General features: G+C 39.1%; 2 protein-coding genes across 2 annotated transcripts in view; both read right to left on the bottom strand.

Moving 5' to 3' along the window:
* USP49 (ubiquitin specific peptidase 49) overlaps positions 1–99 on the bottom strand; it is a 63,365-nt gene extending 63,266 nt beyond the window's left edge. Inside the window, exon 1 of the mRNA XM_047734340.1 lies at positions 23–99. The gene's annotated coding sequence lies outside the window, so the exon portion shown is untranslated. The remainder of the gene's footprint in view (positions 1–22) is intronic.
* MED20 (mediator complex subunit 20) overlaps positions 43–21,974 on the bottom strand; it is a 48,664-nt gene continuing 26,732 nt past the window's right edge. The window contains exon 6 of the mRNA XM_047734369.1: positions 43–97. The gene's annotated coding sequence lies outside the window, so the exon portion shown is untranslated. The remainder of the gene's footprint in view (positions 98–21,974) is intronic.

Here is a 21,974-nt window from a genome sequence, read left to right as displayed (position 1 = left end):
TTATTATAGTTTTATTTCTTACCCATTAAACAAGTTTTTTTCCATCTTCTTCCATATCATTCCACAGCCATTGATTAGGTTTCCTCTTCTCTATTACCTACAGAGGAAACAATTCGTAAGGTTGGGCTAATAAACAGCAAAAGAAAAGCAATTTCATGAATTTTATTTATAAATTCAAAAAAAGGATCAGTACCTAGGATATGTAGCTACATGGAATTTAGGCTTAAAAGCCCTATGGAATAGCTATTAACTTCAGGAGTAAGGACTTCAATAATTACAACAGTGATCTTGAAAATTGGGAGATTATAATCCAGCTTAATTCTGAAAACTATTACTAAGACTCTGTGTGTCCAAATATGTGCCATCTAGGTTCCACTTACATCATTTAAACTATTGCAATGTATTTTTGAATGGGAGGGATGGAATTACAGGTACATAAAACAAATCGTTACAGTAGGAAGAAACTAAAAATGGTGATGACATCCTTTAAATGGTCATTAAAAATAAAGTCCCTAACAAGCAAATTTCAAGCTTACCTCCTAGTGAAACCTGATGAATTCTCACGTTTTCTAGTGTCCTGCAAGGCAAGAGTACAGGATGCAGAATAGCAAAGACCAGTTATCATCGTGTTGTCCATTTACTTGGACAAGACCTTATGCAAGTTTCCTAATTTGAGCTTGTTTTCTAATATACTTCAGGGCACTGGTGTAAGGACTAAATGAAAAGGTAGGTAAATATGAGGTCACTGCCATGCACATAGCTGATGATCAACAAAGGTTTAGCTCCCTTCTTTCCCATCTTTTTATCTTTCTACCTTTAGTTTTGAGCAATTTTCAAGCTTGAGAAAGTCCATTCTTAAGCTTCCTCACATTATTCTGCCAAATAGTAACAATAACAGTGACAATGATAGCTGCTGATGGCATTTATACAGTTTTAAATGTATGCCAGACACTCACCTAAGCTCTCTCCTATGTATTAACTCATTCACTTCTCACAATGATGAGTTAGGTATTATCTTTATTTCCATTTCACAGACATTGAAACTGAGGCACAAATAAGTTCCACAGTTACTATCTGCCAGAGCTAGGATTCAAAGTCAGGTTTCTGCTCTGAAGAAATACTAGCACCAAACATCAAAGTGACAGCTGTGCCTTCCTTGAAGAGCTCTCTAACAGTAATGCAGCCAGATAGGGAATGTTCAGATGGCTCACCAAGTAGAAAAGATTCATTTTAGGTAATTAAGATTATCTAAATATAAATATATACAAAACAAATGTAACTGAATATTAAATATAACTAAGATTCAATATATATAAATGATAATTTATACATTTAAAAATATAGTTTGTTACATATCTCAAAATATTTTAAGTATATATTTTATAATATTTTTTAAAGTTTAAAAAGTTGATCATGAGAATATTAATACATTTAAATTTTTTAAAAATCTAACCAAGGTTATACCTTTCTTGGAAAGGTAAGTTATGTGGTAGATTACAAAACAGAAACATCTATTATCCTATGTTATACCTTGTCTATAACTATCTTCCCCTGTAAACTCCTGGGGGATAGCAGTACCTTGTCTTACTTATTGTGAACATCAGTGATGTCTAAAACTATGCCTAGTCTTTACTAGGTGCTCAAAAAATACTGATGAAAGAACAAATAGGCTAGATACTAAGCAAAGAAAATGTTCGAATCTGTTGTTTCTATTCACATTCTAAGGTACCAACACTCCAGCCTTATTTCCTAGCACGCACCCACTCTATGATTTGACTACCAGCAAGCCTTGCTGGATTTAAATGTTTTCCGTGACCCAGTCAAACATTTGGCCTATCCCAATCTATAAACTCTTGCAGCAAAATGTCGTTTAACAAACAGTCTCAAGTATACGATTAATCAGAAGATTCACACATGAATGCATGCATACAACATATTGTTATGGCACTTTATGGTTTTCAAAGTGCTTCTACACCTACCCCTCAGGTGCCTCAAGACAGCCCTGAGAGCAGAAAAGGCAGGTGTGATAAGCCAGGAAGCTATATCTAATGGTGTTTGTTTTGAAGTGGAAACATATTTTCATTGTCACTGCTGAAGAACCAACAGCTCAGAAACCAATGCTTTCTCTGTAGCTGAGTAGAAAGTCTTAAAAATTATATATTTTTAAGTCCGTGTCATAAGTAATTTTTTAAAGTATGAATAATCAGTTATATCTTTTTAAAATATTTTATTTGAGAGAGTGAGCGAGTGAGAGAGAGCGCACACGTAGAGGGAGGGTAGAGGGAGACGGAGAAGCAGACTATCTCTGAGAAGGGAGCACCCAACACGGGGCTTGATCCCAGGACTCTGGAATCCTGACCTGAGCTGAAGGCAGACACTTAACTGACTGAGCCACCCAGGCGCTCCTGATCCGTCATATCTAGTCAAAGTAAAAATAAGCCTTAGAAGATACAAAGGCAGAGTAAACTCATACAATAAGGAAAAATTTTAGATGCATCCACCATTGAATAAAGAGACCTCAAGTAAAATTTTAAGATCACGATTAAATGTTTCTTGAATGTTATATTAGGAATTCCAGCAGGAAAAGAGAAAGCTAGGCTGGACTATCAGCAAACCTGGGTTTCAGTCCTCGTTCTGCCACTGAAGAGTTCTGTGATCTCCTGGCCCACTTAAATTTGAAATTCCACAATTTGCACATAATACCCAGAGTAAATAATAATGTAAAAAGAAACGTGTAACACTTTACATTTCAGAGTACAGTATGGATAGCATGAACAAAAAAGTTCAAGGTCTACTGACTTTACTTTTCTATGATTCTAAGTTATTAGTTGCTATGGGTTTTACCAGTTAATGGCCCTTATGGTTTAAGTTCAAATTTAGGACCTCTATACAGAAACTGGAAAACAGATAGATTTATGATTTTCTGGGAAGTACAAAGCATGCTAGGATTGCACTTACACACTCTGACTGTGGCTCAGGATAATTTAGGTGGTAAAATCTAAGTTCACTGGCCAAATGAACTGATTTCTTAGAAGCTATTTATTAAAATGCTTTTTTGCCATGAAACAGAAATGTGCCCATGGGTTTACAAAGTTTTATTATACAGTGTACACAGAATGTTAACCTAACTATGAGCTTCCTGAGAACAGAGTGCTTCTCATTCTTTCTAGTATCCTATTGATTTTTTTTTAAGATTTTATTTATTTGACAGAGACAGAGAGCACATACACATGCAGAGGGAGTGGGAGAAGGAGAAGCAAGCTCCCCACTGAGCAGGGAGCCCAATGTGGGGCTTGATCCCAGGACCCTGAGATCATGACCTGAGCCAAAGGCATATGCTTAACCAACTGAGCCACCCAGGCACCCCAGCTATTGACTTTATATTGTTGACTGAATGATTGATAGAGGACGTCTTCTTTTAAACTGACCTTTATCTCAAAGTGTACTTCTTGGGCAATATGCTTTCTAATATTTACAAAGTATTTTCAATTGAAAACTTCACATGGCAGGGGCACCTGGGTGGGTCAGTTGGTTAAGCATCAGACTTTTGATTTTGGCTCAGGTCATGATCTCTGGGTTGTGAGATTGAGCCCTGCACTGGGCTTCACACTCAGTGCAGAGTCTGCTTAAGATTCTCTCCCTTTCCCTCTGCCTTCCCCATTCCCCTCACTCATGCACTCTCTCTCAAATAAATAACCTTTAAAAAAAACAAAGCAAAACAAAACAGGTGTGTTTGGGTGGCTCAATTGGCTAAGCATCTGCCTTCGGTCAGGTCGTGATCCCAGCATCCTGGAATCATGCCCCACATCAGGCTCCCTGCTCAGTGGAGAGCCTGCTTCTCCCTCTCCCTCTGCTGCTCCCCCTGCTTGTGCTCTCTCTCTCTCTCAAATAAATAAATAAAATCTTTAAAAAAATAAAAATTTTTAAAAAAGCAAACCCTCCAAAACCCAAAAACTTCACATGGCATTTATCACTATTAACTGTATTTTTTTTCATCTCTCCATATGTACGTATTTGTTTTAGAACAAAACACTTCACATTATTTTAGCGTTCCAAAATAAAGACAAATTGGGACCAACACAATGACATGTAAGAGATCCAGAGTCTCGGACTAAAAGTTGGTGAAGCTCCACATTAGGAATTTTTTTCCCTAAATGTCTGTGTGACTCAGTCAGTTAAGTGCTGGACTATCACTTTTGGCTTAGGTCATGATCTCAGGGCTCTGGGATTGAGCCCCAAGTCCTGGGCTTCATGCTCAGCACAGAAACTGCTTGGGATTCTTTCCCTCTTTCTCTCCCTCCCTTGACTCATGCTCACCAATGTGCTCTCTCTCTCTCTCCCTGTCAAATAAATAAATATATACACAATTTTTAAAAAGTTTTAGGGGTGCCCGGGTGGCTCAGTCAGTTAAGCATCTGCCTTCGGCTCAGGTCATGATCTCAGGGTCCTGGGATCTAGTCTCACATTGAGCTCCCTGCTCAGCAGGAAGCCTGCTTCTCCCTCTCCCTTTGCCCCTCCCCCATCCATGCTCTCTCTCACACACATGCACACCTGTGTTCTCTCACTCACAGAGATAAATAAAATCTTTTAAAAAAAAGTTTTAGGGGGCGCCTGGGTGGCTCAGTGGGTTAAGCCGCTGCCTTCGGCTCAGGTCATGATCTCAGGGTCCTGGGATCGAGTCCCGCATCGGGCTCTCTGCTCGGCGGGGAGCCTGCTTCCCTCTCTCTCTCTCTCTCTCTCTCTGCCTGCCTCTCTGTCTACTTGTGATCTCTCTCCGTCAAATAAATAAATAAAATCTTTAAAAAAAAAAAGTTTTAGAATCCACCTGCTTTGATTGACTTCCATATCTAGCAATAAGATATTAGATGGGTCTGTTTATTTATGAGGGGCAAAAGAACACAGAAGAGTGCAAGAGCCTTAGATTTAGAATCATAAAGCTTGGGTTTAAGCCTCAGGTTATCCCTTATTAGCAGTGTAACCTTGGGCAACTCACTATTGTCTTGGGACCTCTACCTTCTCACTTCTACTCCCTTCTGAGGGTGTTGCACAGATCAAATACGAAAATGTATGTGTAAGCGCATTGTAAACTGACAAGAGCTACACATGGGTTAGCCCTTATTTCCCCGCTACCAAAAATAGCAAAGACTTTAGATCCTTATTCTGGTGAGAAGAGACATTGATATTTGAACTTTCCAGGGGCTTGGGGGAGCATCATGCCAGGATAAAAGAACCTGATCTTTCCTGTGGAGCTAAAGAATCCTAAAATGTTTTTGGTACCTGCATCTTTAGTTAAATAACATCCTGGTCTTAACTAACAGCTTATAGGGATTAAAGGGCATGAGATATTAGCCACCCTGGGAATTTCTTCTCACCAAAATATAAAATGATTTAAAAGCAAGAGCAGATATTCTTGCATTCTCCCCATCATCCAAGATCAATATATGCAAACAAAAGCAAGACCAAAGCCCATTTTGTTTGTAGGGCAGCAGCCACAAAAATAGCCTTCCGTCTAGGATGCACCAGAACTGCCATTCCATCACTGTGCTGAAATCGACTCCTGCTTTCCTACTCCCCACATACAATAAATACTATTAATTGGTAGAGTTCAGTCAGCCAGCATTCATTCAAACCATTTTAAAACCTTAGTTCTCATTACTAAGCACATTTTTTTTTTAAGATTTTATTTATTTATTTGACAGAGATCACAAGTAGGCAGAGAGGCAGGCAGAGAGAGAGAGGGAAGCAGGTTCCCTGCTCAGCAGAGAGCCCGATGCGGGGCTCGATTCCAGGACCCTGAGATCATGACCTGAGCCGAAGGCAGAGGATTTAACCCACTGAGCCACCCAGGCGCCCCTACCAAGCACATTTTATAAATACAACAATTTTGCCAGCAAAGAGCAGCAATTTTAATGGGAAGAGAACATTTATGAACATTTATTTTACTCCTACTAGATACCACATGAAGTGAGGTGTTTTCACGTATATTTGCTCAGTTAATTCTCACAATGAGGCAGGTGTCAGTGGCACCCCATGGATGAAGAATGGATATTTGAATCGGTTGTTAAATGACTCGTCCAGGATCACACAGGAAAAAAAACAGCAGTACCTAAGCCCAAGACAATTGCTTATATCCATAACTCTACATCCGTGGCAAAAAAACAGGAGGTTTACTTAAGCAAAGTTTTGTGTCATGGTAAAATTTAGTTATCAATTAGCAATATCCTGAGGCACTTTATTTGCCTTGTTCGAGAGGAGACGGAGCCGTAAATCTGCACTCCTATGGAAACAGTGTCTAATTCTAAAATTTAAACATAGAGACTTATTATCACTGCAGGCTGTGCAGGCTGGCTCAGTGAAAGAGCATGAGACTCTTGATTTGGGGGTCATGAGTTGAAGCCCCACATTGCGTGTAGAGATTACTTTAAAACCAAAACAAAAGGGGCGCCTGGGTGGCTCAGTGGGTTAAGCCGCTGCCTTCGGCTCAGGTCTGATCTCGGAGTCCTGGGATCGAGCCCCGCATCGGGCTCTCTGCTCAGCGGGGAGCCTGCTTCCTCCTCTTTCTCTGCCTGCCTCTCTGCCTGCTTGTGATCTCTCTGTCAAATAAATAAATAAAATCTTAAAAAAAAAACAACAAAAACAAAAACAAAAAAAAGGATTTATCACTGCGGCTAGATGTTTTCGAGAAAACACTGCAAAGGAAACATAAATTCACTAGAGTCAATAACAGTTTTATAAAGAAGCTATCTCTTGGAGATTATATCTAAACAAGTGCCAAAAATTATTGTGTCTTACAAATATAAAAGTCTTTTAAGAATTTTGAATATTAGAAAAATGTTTCCTATAATCACAGCTCTTCTTTTAAAAATTAAAGCTAGGGGCGCCTGGGTGGCTCAGTGGGTTAAACCGCTGCCTTCGGCTCAGGTCATGATTTCAGGGTCCTGGGATCGAGCCCCGCATCAGGCTCTCTGCTCAGCAGGGAGCCTGCTTCCTCCTCTCTCTCTGCCTGCCTCTCTGCCTGCTTGTGATCTCTCTGTCAAATAAATAAATAAAATCTTTAAAAAATAAATAAATAAATAAATAAAATAAAAATAAAAATTAAAGCTAACTCTAACCTACATATCACCACTCAATAAACATAAAGTGATGATGTTAGTTTTCCCTGAAAATTCCCTGGTACTTATGAAAATTCACTGGTATTTATAAAATAAATGTTTATAAAATAAACATTTTAGAAGGGCTCTGAAATGGACAATACTAAAAGATACAATAAGGGTTACGTAAATTGATGGACTATTTATCTGTGCCAAGCAATGAGATACTACGAGTGTTTGGACAAGAACCAAAACCCTATAGAGCTTTCCAAGAAAACAGTTCTAGCAGAAACAATACAGAGCTCAGTGGCTACCCTGTTATCTGGTTAAAGTATTCCAAGATACAAAATAAACCCAGATCTTCAAAATATAAAATTGTATCTAATTATACAACAGTACCCTAACTAGATGTCATGCTTAAGATAGCAAGTTTAGGCATCAATTGGCTGGATTAGAATCTCAGTGGAACCTAATTCCTAGCCTGGGCTCTGTTCCTCACCTACTTCATAGAGCTGCTGGGGAATTAAGATGTGGAAAGTGTTTAGAAGAGTCAATGGCATAACAGCATCATCTGTTATTTTTCTAGTATTACCTCATGTGAAAAATAAAACATGTAAAAAGACTGAAGGCCTCTCATTATTGAGCAAATCCATTCCCAAGTTTAGAATTTAAAAGATAATAAAAAGAAGCAAAATCCCACCTTTCTTGGTAACAGTCAGGATGTTGGTTATCCTGGGGTGGGGTGTAAGGGAACATCATGCAGGGAATTTTTACACTTATAGGATAGCTAATCCTGGCTTTTGTTTCACTGGTCTTTAAAATGTACAAATGTTTTGGGGCACCTGGTTGGCTCAGTTGGTAGAACATGAGACTCCTGATCTCAGGATTGTGAGTTTGAGCCCCACACTGTATATAGAGATTACTTAACTATAAAATCTTAAAAAAAAAAAAAAAATTTTCCCCCAAATTTTTTTGATTTATTTATTTGACAGAGAGAGGGAGAAAGAGAGATACAGCAAGAGAGGGAAGGAACACAAGTAGGGGGAGTGGGAGAGAGAGAACCAGGCTTCCCACTGTGCAAGGAACCCAACAGTGATAGCGGGGCTGGATCCCAGGACCCCGGGATCATTACCTGAGCTAAAGGCAGATGCTTAATGACTGAGCCACCCAGGAACCCCTAAAAAACAAATCTTAAAAAAAAAAAAAAAGCACACGTTTTAAAACATATTTCACAACAAAAAAATTAGAAAAAAACAAAAGCTAAAAAACATTTCCAAGGTATAATGAGAAAGAACTACCTAACCGGAGAAGAGGGGGAAAGGAAAAAAAAAATCAAAAAATGAAACCAAAGCACTATGATTCTAGGTGTTCTAGATTACTTCAGATCATGTATGCAACAACTTAGCTCAGTTATGGAAACACGTCTGTTGAACTCCATTCAATCCTAAGAGACATTTTCCTTTGTTCTTACAAAGAGAGTCACTGATTGAATGGGTGCACCTCTTTATGATCATAAAACCTGGAGGCTTTAAGGAATCTCAAAGGACTTCTCTTACAACATGTTCACTTTCCACATAAGGGAACGTTAGACCCCTGAGCTTCCAAACAACAGGCTTTCCCCGACTCTGGTCCCAGCTATTACTGCCAGCTACCAATGTGACGCAAAGGAAGGGGCAAAGCCCGTTCTTTCAATTCCTTTGAAATAGTGAGTAGGAAAAAAGTGAATTTATACCAACCATCAGGAATCTATTTAAGATCTAATATGTACCCCAAAAGATGCTAGCACCTACAGAGGAGCCCGGTACCTCAGTCAAAGAAGGCGTTTCATAAATATGCAAGTAAATCTAGTCAAAAGTACAATGTAGGAGTTTTGCCCCAAACATTTTACATAGAACTCAACAAAGAATTCTACACCAACATATGAATGAATGAATCCAGCATTGTGCCGTAGGCAAGTGTACCACATACAGTTTACAGAAGGGAATGGGGGAATAAGACAAGAGATTTATGTCCTGGGGCACCTGGGTGGCTCAACTGGTTAAGTGTCTGCCTTTGGACCAGGTCATGATCTTGGGGTCCTGGGATCAAGCCCCATGTCGGGTGGGTTCCTCACAGAGCAGGGAATCTGCTTGTCCCTCTCCCTCTGCCCCTCACTCCTGCTCGTGCTCTCTCTCTCTCTTGCTCTGCTCTCTCTCTCAATAAAAAAAATAAAATCTTAAAAAAAAAAAAAAAGCTTTATATTCCATGGGGTAAAACGGAGGAAGAGGCCTTAGAGAAGAACTGAGAAATGAGTTTTGAAAAGTTGGTAAGAAAGTGCTCAACCCTGTTGATATTTTTATAACACCTGCTTCCCTTTTCCACATTACTTCCACATTTTATTTTATTTTTAAGATTTTATTTATTTATTTGACAGAAAGAGAGATCACAATTAGGCAGAGAGGCAGGCAGAGAGAGAGAGAGGGGGGAAGCAGACTCTCTGTTGAGCAGAGAGCCCGATGCAGGGCTTTATCCCAGGACCCTAAGATCATGACCTGAGTTGAAGGCAGATGCTTAATCCACTAAATCACCCAGGCGCCCCTACTTCCACATTTTCACAGGCATCCTGAGTTGTTCTAAATTATTTCACCTGCTATAATTATATTCAGGAAAATGTTTCCACTTTCCCCCTCAAGGAACTTTTGGAACCCACTGAGAATGGAATAGTAGGAAGAAAGAAAATAAACCTTTTAAATGCTTACTATAAATTCTTCAAAACAGATACATCTTTAGATGGTGAAATACACATTTTATCAAGTTTGAAGTTCACCAAAATAAAAAACAAGTCCTAAAAATTAACAGAAAGAGGGCTCCTGGGTGGCTCAGTGGGATAAGCCGCTGCCTTCGGCTCAGGTCATGATCTCAGGGTCCTGGGATCGAGTCCCACATCGGGCTCTCTGCTCGGCAGGGAGCCTGCTTCCCTCTCTCTCTCTGCCTGCCTCTCTGTCTACTTGTGATCTCTGTCTGTCAAATAAATAAATAAAATCTTTAAAAAAAATTAACAGAAAGAAAAACACTTAAATAATCCCCCCCACCCCACTCATGACTGTAAACTCAAAGCATACACAAAGTTAACAGGACATTTGGGTTACACAAGCAACGGATAAAGGGCTTCTATTTCCAGTTACTTTAATGGGAAAAGACAGAACCATAGTGGAAAGGAAAAGACAACTGGAGAAGAGACCAGTTCCAGTTCTAGATAGATGAGCAAACATAAATAGGTCACTTCTGCACTCTGGGTCTGTTTCCACGTCAAAAAGTTCTATTATTCTCTCTGTAAAGTTCCTAAAGCCACTCAGGTGTCATTCTCTTGTAGAAAGCTACACATTAGGCATTAATCCATGAGGAGAGCAAAAAACAAAATGAATTTATGTTATCCAGATTTCTATCTGTACTGTAGCAAAGTTCTGAAATTGCCACAAGCCATTTATCTATTAAGTGTTGTACGGATCAGGGCATTAGAGAAGTTTGGATTTTCAGTGAAACATGATACACTGAACACCTGCATTTACCTCTCTGCTCTCAGTAACTCCACTGAAAACAACAGTAAGAACAACATCTGAAAGACGAAGAATAGGAGAGGAAACTACTACAACAAATTTTGTGGAAGCTGGAAAGCAGATGGTTGGGTTATTAGATTTAGCAGCACAAAGGAGCATGTTAAGCAGAACCCCAGATCACACTGAATTGTGCTGGAATACACCAGAGAAGCTCAGAATACCTCTGAAAGTGGGGATAGCAGGCAAGGATAAAAAAGGAGAACAGGGTGAAAGTTCTGCCCCAAGATACCCAGCCTCACTCCAAACAGCCACCAGTCAGCGAGCGGATGGGAAGCCTACTCTGGAAACTAGACTCAAGCACAACTAGGGAGTCTAAAAAGACGCGGATTATGGATGAGTTGCTATCCTGAAAGGTAGACACCTCCAGCTCTTTTCCCACTCAGCAACCCAGATGTTGCAGCCAGGGGTGTAAACTGAGGATGGGAACATTTGCTCTAGGGAAGAACCTGGTCAACCGAAAAACACCTACAAATACTGACTGCTAAAAGTGAGCTCTTAACTACCTTATAATGAATAACACCACCAGTCAACTTTTAGAAGCCCCCGCTCCAGCAAATCCAGCTTTCAGTTTTACAGTGGCTTGTTACGGAACATAAATAAGACATCCAAAGCTATCCATTTAAGGAAATACCCTAAATGAAAGACCAAAAGAAATGATCAAGTAAAGGTATTTTAAGGAAACAGATGGTGCAGGAAACTGAAGAAAAAAATAAATTACAATTAACATACTCAGAGAAAAGCTATCCCACCCATGAAACAAAAATAGACTATTTAAAAGCAACATTCAGGGGTGCCTGGGTGGCTCAGTGGGTTAAAGCCTCTGCCTTCAGCTCGGGTCATGATCTCAGGGTCCTGGGATCAAGTCCCACATCGGGCTCCCTGCTCAATCGGGGAGCCTGCTTCCCCCCTCTCTCTCTGCCTGCCTCTCTGCCTACTTGTGATCTCTGTCTGTCAAATAAATAAATAAAATCTTTAAAAATAAATAAATAAATAAATAAAAGCAACATTTAGGGCACCTGGGTGGCTCAGTTGTTTAAGCCACTGCCTTTGGCTCAGGTCATTATCCCAGAGTCCCAGGATGGAGTCTCACATCGGGCTCCCAGTTCTGCAGGGAGTCTGCGTCTCCCTCTGACCTTCTCCCCTCTCATGCTCTCTCTTACTCTCTTTTTCTCGCTCAAATAAATAAACAAAATCTTAAAAAAAAAAAAAAAAGTAAAAGCAACATTCAGAGGGCACCTGGTGGGCTCAGTTGGTGGAGTGTGCGACTCTTGATCTCAGGGTTTTGAGATCAACCCCCATGTTGGGGGAAGAGATTACATACAAATGAAATTTTTTTTTTATTTTCAAAGAGTTTTAGAGATTAAAAATAGGAAAGCAGAAACATAAAACTAATTAGAAGAATCTGACGTCAAGACATCTTCCAGAAAGTAAAGAGACAAAAAAGATAAGAAATAGTAAAAATAGGAAAAGTAAAGCAGTCCATACATTCCAAACACAAATAGAGTGATTTCAGGAGGGAAAGAATGGGAAAACTGAGGGCAAGAGAGAGAAGGGGGAGATTGGTTAGAATTTAAGAATTCAAGAAAATCTCCCAGAACTGAAAAATCTACATTTCCAAATTGAATAGGTCCCCGCTGTGCCCTGCAGGACAGATAGAACAAGGCTCACAGTGAGGCAGATTATCATAAAATTTCAGAATATCAGAGACAAAGATCAACTCCTAAAGCACTTCTAATCAAGGAGGGGAAAAGAAAAAAAAAAGTCTGAACATCAACAGACTTTTCATTAACAACAGAAGCTAAAAATCAATAAAGCAATTCCTGTTAAACTCAGAAAATTATTCTATACTATATTCCCAGGTAAACTATAAATCAAGTATGAGAGAAAAGGAAGACATTTTCATATATGCAGATTCCCAAATGTACATCCTATGCAGCTTCTTAGGAAACTTCTGGAAGAACTGCTTAAGTATAAACACTGAAGAGGTAAGATGTGGGGTCCAGGAAACAGAGGTCCCAACATAAGGAGATGAAGGAAGGTAGATCCAAGAATGACAGCTGTGCAGGTCTAGAGAACGAGCTATACAGACTTTTAAAAATAGCAGCATAAGCCTACTGCTTAAAAGTGTAGCATTAAATACCAAAAGAAACAGCTGGAAGAATAGAAAATGGAGGTCCCTGTAGAGGCCATATGCTGGGGGAAAGAAAAGCAGGTAGGGTACTTTTTATGCTACATACAGCTTAGCACTGATAAATGTTAAATTGCTTTTTTTTTTTAAAGATTTTATTTATTTATTTGACAGACAGAGATCACAAGTAGGCAGAGAGGCAGGCAGAGAGAGAGAGGTGGAGGCAGGCTCCCTGCGGAGCAGAGAGCCCGACGCGGTGCTTGATCCCAGGACACTGGGATCATGACCTGAGCTGAAGGCAGAGGCTTAACCCACTGAGCCACCCAGGCGCCCCGATAAATGTTAAATTGTAAAACATTCTTGAAAAGTTTAAAAAGAATGTTTTAAAATCACATCTAAAAACATAATTGTTTAAATATTTCATTTATTTATTTGAGAGAGCTAGAGAGAGAGAGAGCACAAACACAGAGGGCAGAGAGAGAGAGAGAAGCAGGCTCCCCAATGAGCAGGGAGCCCGATGTGGGATTCACTCCCATGACACTGGGATTATGACCAGAACCAAAGGCAGACGCTTAACTAACTGAGCCACCCAGGCATCCCTAAAAACATGATTTTCCAAGCAAGATTTCGGAAGGAAAAGAAAATAATAAAAAATGTAATTTTCAAGGCAGAGCAAAATCCAGTAATTTGAAAAAACATACTACACCTTCACACAGAGTGTAGCTTTGCTTGAAAACAATTAAGAGCAGTAAATAATATTTTGCTGATACTTATTCAAAAATCATAAACTCAAAGCCAGCCCAAAAAAGGGAAAAATTTAAGCATATTATGGTATTACTGGGGAAAGTTCACAGTTTATGGTTCTATCACTTCACAAATTAAAATTCCTTTTTCAAACAGTCAAGCAGATGCTAAACCAATGTCAAAAGAATAACCCGACTGCATCACATTTTGGTAAGAAATGAAAATGCCTCAGAGACCATTGTTTCCAAATACTGTGGATTTGTTGAAATAAGCCAACGTTTTCTATCAGAGATATTTATCCCTTCCTAAAGACTGACACAAACAGTAGTGGGATTCACCAGATCTGAACTGCTGCTCAGCATTCTCTAAGACCCTAAGAAACGGCATCTCAGAAAATATGTTCTTCTCTATCCCCAAATACTCTAAAAATTATATCTATAGCCCTCTCATAGCAAGTGCATATGAATAGTATTTGTTCATCATATTTAATAATATCTATTTACAGTCAATGAACATTAAGGTTATGCTTAGGATCAAGCATTGGGCTCTTCAATAAACAGACAAGGAGAGGAGGTGTTGCCCACTACTCAGTTTTCTGACATCTAGGGAGACTGTAAACATAGGAAATAACCGGAGGTGATATTTTTTGATAGTCTATCTATCTGTGGCCAAGGGAAATCTTTTTATTTTTTTTAAGATTTTATTTATTTGACCGACAGAAATCACAAGTAGGCAGAGAGGCAGGCAGAGAGAGAGGGGGAAGGCAGGCTCCTGCTGAGCAGAGAGCCCGATGCGGGGCTCCATCCCAGGACCCTGAGAACACTACCTGAGCTGAAGGCAGAGGCTTTAACCCACTGAGCCACCCAGGCGCCCCAGGAAATCTTTTTAAACTAACGAAATGAAGCACTCTCCAACCAAATCTACTCTAGTAAAAATGCCTGTTCTCCTTTCAGCATAAATGAAGACAATGAGAATAGATTAATTAGCAAGGTGGTTTAATTGTAACATACTCTACGGCTTTTGAGTTGAATGCATAAAAATATGTTTGTTTAGGGGTGCCTGGCTGGCTCAGTTGGAAGAGTGCAACTCTTGATCTCGGGGTCGTGAATTCAAGCTCCACATGGGGTGTAAAAATTAGTTAAATAGGTAAAATGTAAAAGTAAATAAATTTTAGAAGAATATGTTTGTTTCAGGCTCTTGGAATCAGGAAGAAAATAATATTTAAGATGTTGTATAAAGTATGATATTCTTCCTTGTTTGAAGTCTGAGAAAACACATTAATATCTTACAAAATAGGGGTGCCTGGGCGGCTCAGTGGGTTAATAAGCCTCTGCCTTCGGCTCAGGTCATGATCTCAGGATCCTGGGATCAAGCCCTGCATAGGGCTCTCTGCTCTGCAGGGAGCCTGTTTCCCCATCTCTCTCTGCCTGCCTCTCTGTCTACTTGTGGGGTCTCTCTCTCTGTCAAATAAATAAATAAAATCTTTAAAAAATACATATCTTACAAAATAAAATGCATAACCAAAAGCTCCTTCAACTTTAAAAACTAAAAAAGTAATGGGACGCCTGGGTGGCTCAGTGAGTTAAGCCTCTGCTTTTGGCTCAGGTCATGATCTCAGGGTCCTGGGACAGAATCCCACATCGGGCTCTCTGCTCAGTGGGGAGTGTGCTTCCCCTCTCTTTCTGCCTACTTGTGATCTCTCTCTCTGTCAATAAATAAATAAAAATCTTTTAAAAATAAAATTAAATTTAAAATTTCAGGGCGCCTGGGTGGCTCAGTGGGTTAAGCCACTGCCTTCGGCTCAGGTCATGATCTCAGGGTCCTGGATCGAGTCCCGCATCGGGCTCTCTGCTCAGCAGGGAGCCTGCTTCCCTCTCTCTCTCTGCCTGCCTCTCTGTCTACTTGTGATCTCTCTCTGTCAATAAATAATAAAATCTTTAAAAAAAAATTTTAAATTTAAAAAATAGAAATAAAAATGTACTATGTCCAGATCTATTCTCTAAGCAAATCAGAAAGATAGTAGAATAAAGTCTACACTAAAAGAAAAAAAAAATTTTATAACACGTATGGTGATAAATGTTACTAGACTTACTATAGTAATCATTTTACAATATATACAAATAGCAAATCATAATATACATCTGAAACTAACATAATGTTCTACATAAATTATACTTCAGTAAAAAATATTTTTAATACTATGTTTACTGTTTCGTGCTTATTTCACAGAAGAGAAACAGTTAACTAAAATATGAAGAAATGTTCAAACTCACTAGTAGTTAGAAAATTCAGATTAAAATAGGTATTAAGGGACGCCTGGGTGGCTCAATTGGTTAAACGGCTGCCTTCGGCTCAGGTCATGATCCCGGCGTCCTGGGATCGAGTCCCGCATCGGGCTCCTTGCTCAGCGGGGAGCCTGCTTCTCCCTCTGCCTCTGCCTACCACTCTGTCTGCCTGTGCTCATGCTCACTCCCTCTCTCTCTCTCTCTTTCTAACAAATAAATAAATAAAATCTTAAAAAAAAATAAATAGGTATTAAACAGCAGAAATTCAAACTGTGGCTAACAGCAAGTGTTGGGAGGTTGCAATACAATGTCTGTGAGGTGTGTACACTCAGCAGCCTGACAGTGCTTATGCCGTAATGCCACTCCTGAGTCTGCATCCCTAAGAAATTCTCAAATGTGTCCATGAACACAAACAAGTCTGTTATTGGGAGCACTGTTTGTGGTAGCCTAGGCACCCATCACTATGGGAATGGATGCACACCATGGAGTAGCACACTACAGGTAGGAGCCATTAGCTAATGTATACCCAAAACCATTCGCAGTTCTTAAAACAGTGCCAAGTGAAAAAAAGTAAAACCGGAGTAAGAGCTACAGCATTATTTTTTAAAGATTCTCTTTTTAAATAATCTCTACACCCAACATAGGGTTCAAGCTCAGAATCCTGAGATCAAGAGCCATAGCTCTACCAACTGAACCAGCCAAGCACCCCAGAGCTAAAGCATTTTTACAGGGAGAATTCTATAGCCAAATTCTGCAATAGTGTAGTGCATGAACAGTTTTGGAATTAAAGATAAGTACACCAAAAAAAATCAATGAGCGTTTTAGAAAGAATCAAGAATCAAGGATATACATCGAATACATTAGATAAGGTGCTTGTGGCATAGTAGAGGAAAAAAGGCAGGGAAATGGAGGCTGCAGAGAAGGCCTTTACACACCAATGCTAGACTGTGTGCAAATCACAAGGTATAAAGTTAAAATTAAAAATATTTTTTATTCATGCACACATTAATTTATTCAATAAAATTTACAGAACACTTAAGTGCCAAGTACTGTGCTTAAATATATACTTTTATTGTTATTTCCGCTGAATGTTTTTATTTTAAAACCTCAAAAAGAAATATGCTTTAAGATACATCTTAACTGGAAGTGGAAAGGAAAAAATAATTTATGATAGAATTCATATACTATAAAGTGAGAAATTCATTGTTCTTAAAACAGTTTTAGAAATTTTTTTTAACAAATATAAAAATACATTCAAATTCTTTAAATGGCAAACTTAAATGGAAGGTTGAAATACAGAACGAACTCTAAAGTCCTAGCAAATTACATTGTCACATCTCAATCTACAAGTAAAACATCTTTTCTTGTGGCTTTCAGTGGTGAAACTATTTCTTTTTGGAGGAGAAATTTTTTCTACTTTATTTGTTCTATGTAATCTTCCCAAAGATATTTCAACTGCTCAGGAACACTTCTCGCCAGATTTCTGTTTTCTAAAAGAATTCACAAGCAGACTGCTGGCTGCCAATGTAGGTGTTGTAGCTAATATGCTCATTACACTGCACTGCTAACAAAAACTGATGAACACATTTAGTGCAAAGTGACATATCTATTCCACAACCCATGGGACAGAAAATGTTTTCCCCCCAAATTACCTGTTCCCTCCTTTTTTTTTTTTTTAACAAACCCCAAAAGATAACTAGTATACAAGATAATATTGGCAAGCAAAACCCAAAGCAACTTGTAGCACATCATATGTCTAAAGCTCTAAAATTATAATCCTTCAGTATTTCAGATTTTAATACTAAGAGTTAGCAGGTGGGAGGATCAAAGGTGAAAAATAGAAATGGTTGCTCCAACCATCAGTACTGCTGGAAAAACACACAAGCTCTGTGATCTGTCAGGGGGGTCAGCAGAATCATCAGCACACATAATAAAAGACAGTATGTTAATTTATTCAGGCTTACAAATGACAATGTATTTTCATTCAATAATAATAGCTAATAATGAACACTTACTACATGTCAGTTACTGTTCCAAACATTTTATATGCATTATTCAATTTAGTCCTCACAAGAACCCGATGGACTAGGTACTTCTATCATCTCCATTTTATAAGATCATTTTTCACATCAGATGCGGACTCTTTATCATTGCCTTTAAAACCTCCACCAAATGGCCTCAAATTCCAGTGTACCCCCCCTTTCTGCCATTCCAGTTCTCACTTCTGACTCAAAAATTTGACTGATGTGTATCACATGAATGAAGTAGTTCTCTTCTCCAGCCAGCTTCCTTCTTCTCCCTTTCTACCTCAGAAGATCCCACTGTAACGATGTTGTTAGTGAACTCCTTTTTCACAGGCTTATTGAAAGTAAACACCATAGAAGTACATAGAGGAAAAAGTGAATACCTCCCCCGAACAAAGCGAACACCTTGGTAACAGTCCTTACATTTTATGAAAATAGAAATATTCTACATATTGTTCTGTAACATAACTTTTTAAAAATATATAGTTCAAAAAATAAAAACAATTTAACAGGGGCGTGTGGCTGGCTCAACTAGTTGGAAGAGCATGTGACTCTTAATCTCAGGGTCGTGAGTTTGAGCCCCACGCTGGGCACTGAGATCACTTAAACAAATAAAGAAGAACTTTTAGGTGTATTTAAAAATAAATAAATAACATAAAATTTAACAGTGGACGTCTTTCTACATTAGCAAACAGAGATCCACTGCATTCCTAACAGCTTCATGGAGGTTCCACTGTGTGGAAATGTCACATGTCATTTTCTTCCTATAACAAACAATGCAACTGTATCCATATTTTTCATGCAAGTGTATGAATATATCCATAGGACAGATTTCTAGGAGTGGAACTTCTGGGTCACAGGGTAAACACATTTTAAATTCTAATAGGCACTGCCAAATTTACCTCCAAGGAAATTTACATTCCCCCCAAAAGTGTGTCAGTGTTCCAGCTGCCCCACATCCTTAGCCTCTACTGGCTACCATCATCTTCCAATCTAATAGGTAAAAGTGGCAATTACATGTTTTATTTTATATTTATTTAAATTATTAGGATTTTTGAATTGATAGCTTAAATAGATTTTGAATTATTATTAAGTGTAGGCTAAGCTTTTTTTTCTCTATGGAGAAAATAAAAGTTCAAGAAGCACATTTACAGGGTAACTGGGGAGACTGGTAATATTTAACCAACGCAGGATTTTAGCATGGAGCAGACAATGATGCCAATCACAAATGAGTTTGATCTCTTCACTAAAGCTCGCTTACCATGCACTTGAAATACACTGCTATCAGTTCTTCGAGCTATGCCATATATTTTAGCAAATGTTTCTTTTAAAAGAGTATATTTAACTCCATAGTCATGTATTCACTTCGTCATCTTTACTTACTCATAATACTCCTCTGTGTGATGTCTACTTCAATATTTTGTTTTATATAAAATGTTGCTCATTAATATGACCTTTGACCTCTTTTAGATGTTAAAGCACAAGCCTATAACGAGTGTCTGGCCATGAACATACAATAATATTAAGACAACTGATATGAGTAGCTGTATTAGAACACAGAAAAAGGAGAATAAGAGTAGATCTTAGCAATGATCATCCGTAGAGATGCTCTAGGCATTTCAGATTATGAAAACAAAACACGAACAAAGCCTCCACCTACTCTATAAATGTTTACATAAATGTGATGTCTTCTGTTCATAAATGCTGATTCACTGTCAATGGCTAGATGCTTATGATTACAATGCTATTAGCAATGACGGCAGAACTGAGCTATTCACACATTTTCTTACCTAATTCTCTTTGTGGCCACCTCCAGGTAACAATTTTTGTCAGGGAAACTCTAATGAGCTCTAACAGGGACTGACCTTATTATCCTGATAAGTTAGTACCCATAACTGCAAAAATAAGTACCACAAATTATCTAGTATTCTAGAAAGGTTTTGTTTTTTTTTTTTAAAGATTTTATTTATTTGACAGAGACAGAGAGATCACAAGTAGTCAGAGAGGCAGGCAGAGAGAGAGGAGGAAGCAGGCCCCCCGCTGAACAGAGAGCCCAACGTGGGGCCTGATCCCAGGACCCTGAGATCATGACCTGAGCCGAAGGCAGAGGCCTTAACCCACTGAGCCACCCAGGTGCCCCTCTAGAAAGGTTTTGACTCAAAACTGATACAACAGTAAACTCCTCTCTACGCTTCCCTTAATTCTCAAATAAAATTATATTCTTCATAGAACAAACTGATACTTAAGACTTTATTTCAAATCCAAAAGCTAAGCTCTTGCTACTTTAGTATGTCCACATGGCCAGTCCACATGAGCACATGACAGATCCTACACATCATCTTTCCCATATCAGAGACTGGCAGAAAGAGATAGAGCAGGGGGCAGGAAAGAGCAGAACACAAACATGACAAAGTGCCAAAGACAGGCTATAAATTATCTTTCGGTCACTCATGACTGCATTGTGAAAAAGCTGACACAAAGGTAGGACCCATCCTTCCTTTGGAGGAATACAAGTATTGTATGAAAGCATCTTCCGAACTCACTAACAGCAGAGCTGCACTCCCACCCCTCACATAACTTGCCCAATGAAAGAAGCGCTGCTAGGTTCTAAAGGCAATGAGAAGGAGCTCTGTATTCTGGCAATTGCAGGGAGCAATGAAGACCAGCTTCCCGGGCTCTAAACTCTGCCAGACTGCCCTGCTAATCCTTCCCAAATCCTGCAATGCTGGGGTGGGGGTGTGGGACAGAATAGAAAACGATCCAAAACTGAATCAAGGACAGTAGCTCTGGATTACAGGAGGTCATAACATGCCTATTTGAATGGGGGTGGGGTGGGCATCAGGGCAGTCGCAGGGCATATACAAAAGCCTGTATGTTTATAAAAATACAATACAGGGGCGCCTGGGTGGCTCAGTGGGTTAAAGCCTCTGCCTTCGGCTCAGGTCATGATCCCAGGATCCTGGGATCAAGCCCCGCATCGGGCTCTCTGCTTAGCGGGAAGCCTGCCTCCTCCTCCTCTCTCTCTCTCTCTGCCTACTTGTGATCTCTGTCTGTCAAATAAATAAATAAAATCTTTAAAAAAAATAAAATAAAATAAAAATACAATACAAAAAAAATTTATCCCTGATCCTTCCGAAGTGGTAACCAACGTCTGCCCCCAATCATTTGCCAGCCCAGGCTGCATGGAAGGCACAGAGTAGCAGGCATTTTCACACAGTGAGGCTGGAAGAGATTCTACTAGAGTGTAAATTACTATTAGCTCAATAGAAGACAAAGAGAGAAAATACCTGTCACAGAATGCTATTTACAACTTGACATATAATAAAAACAACCCCGAAAATTTTAGAAGAGCGCCTTACTTTTCAGACTTCTATTAACATGTAAATGGCGAAGGAACAGTATTATAGTCTTTAAAAACTGCCCATGTCTCAGAAACAATAATGCATGACGGGAAAGGATGCTTTCCAAATAATTTATAATTTTCTCATCCTTATGAAAGCTAAGTGTTTTTAATTATTACAATCAGCTTTAGTAAGGAGCTATATTTCATAGCTTTGGATGATCACTTAAAGACGTGGGGTGGGGAGAAGCCCACAAGTGCTGTATTTTACATACATAAGACTATAGTTAATAGTCCTTATACTAAAACTGAACAGGCCTCAATCTGCAGGTCATGCTTTTACGAAATGGACTAGCTACCATTTTAATAAAGACTGAGGATGAGCTGGAAGATAGTAGTGGGATGGAGTCAGTTACATCTCCATATATGATGACAACTGAAAAGACTCTCAAAATTTAGATTTACTTTGGAGGAAGGTAATAACATCTTAGGATATTTATATTCATTCCTCTATCATAAGGCAAACCTATTTGTATTAACTGCAACCTGGTTCTTAAGAAGTACATTCTGCACTTAGATTTCTTCCAGCTCCTTGATGCTACATAAGGATCTTCAATATATGTATTTCACCTAAATATGTCTCAGTCACAGTGATGAACAGGCCTGTGACTCCTGTTTACACATAACAATCACCCAAATGGGGTGCGTGAAAGGCTCAGTCCATTAAGTGTTGGACTTCAGCTCAGGTTATGATTTTGGGGTCCTC

Source organism: Lutra lutra, chromosome 6 (assembly GCF_902655055.1).
Source record: "Lutra lutra chromosome 6, mLutLut1.2, whole genome shotgun sequence".
In the NCBI taxonomy this organism is placed as follows: domain Eukaryota; kingdom Metazoa; phylum Chordata; class Mammalia; order Carnivora; family Mustelidae; genus Lutra; species Lutra lutra.
This window is presented reverse-complemented; position numbering and strand designations above follow the sequence as displayed.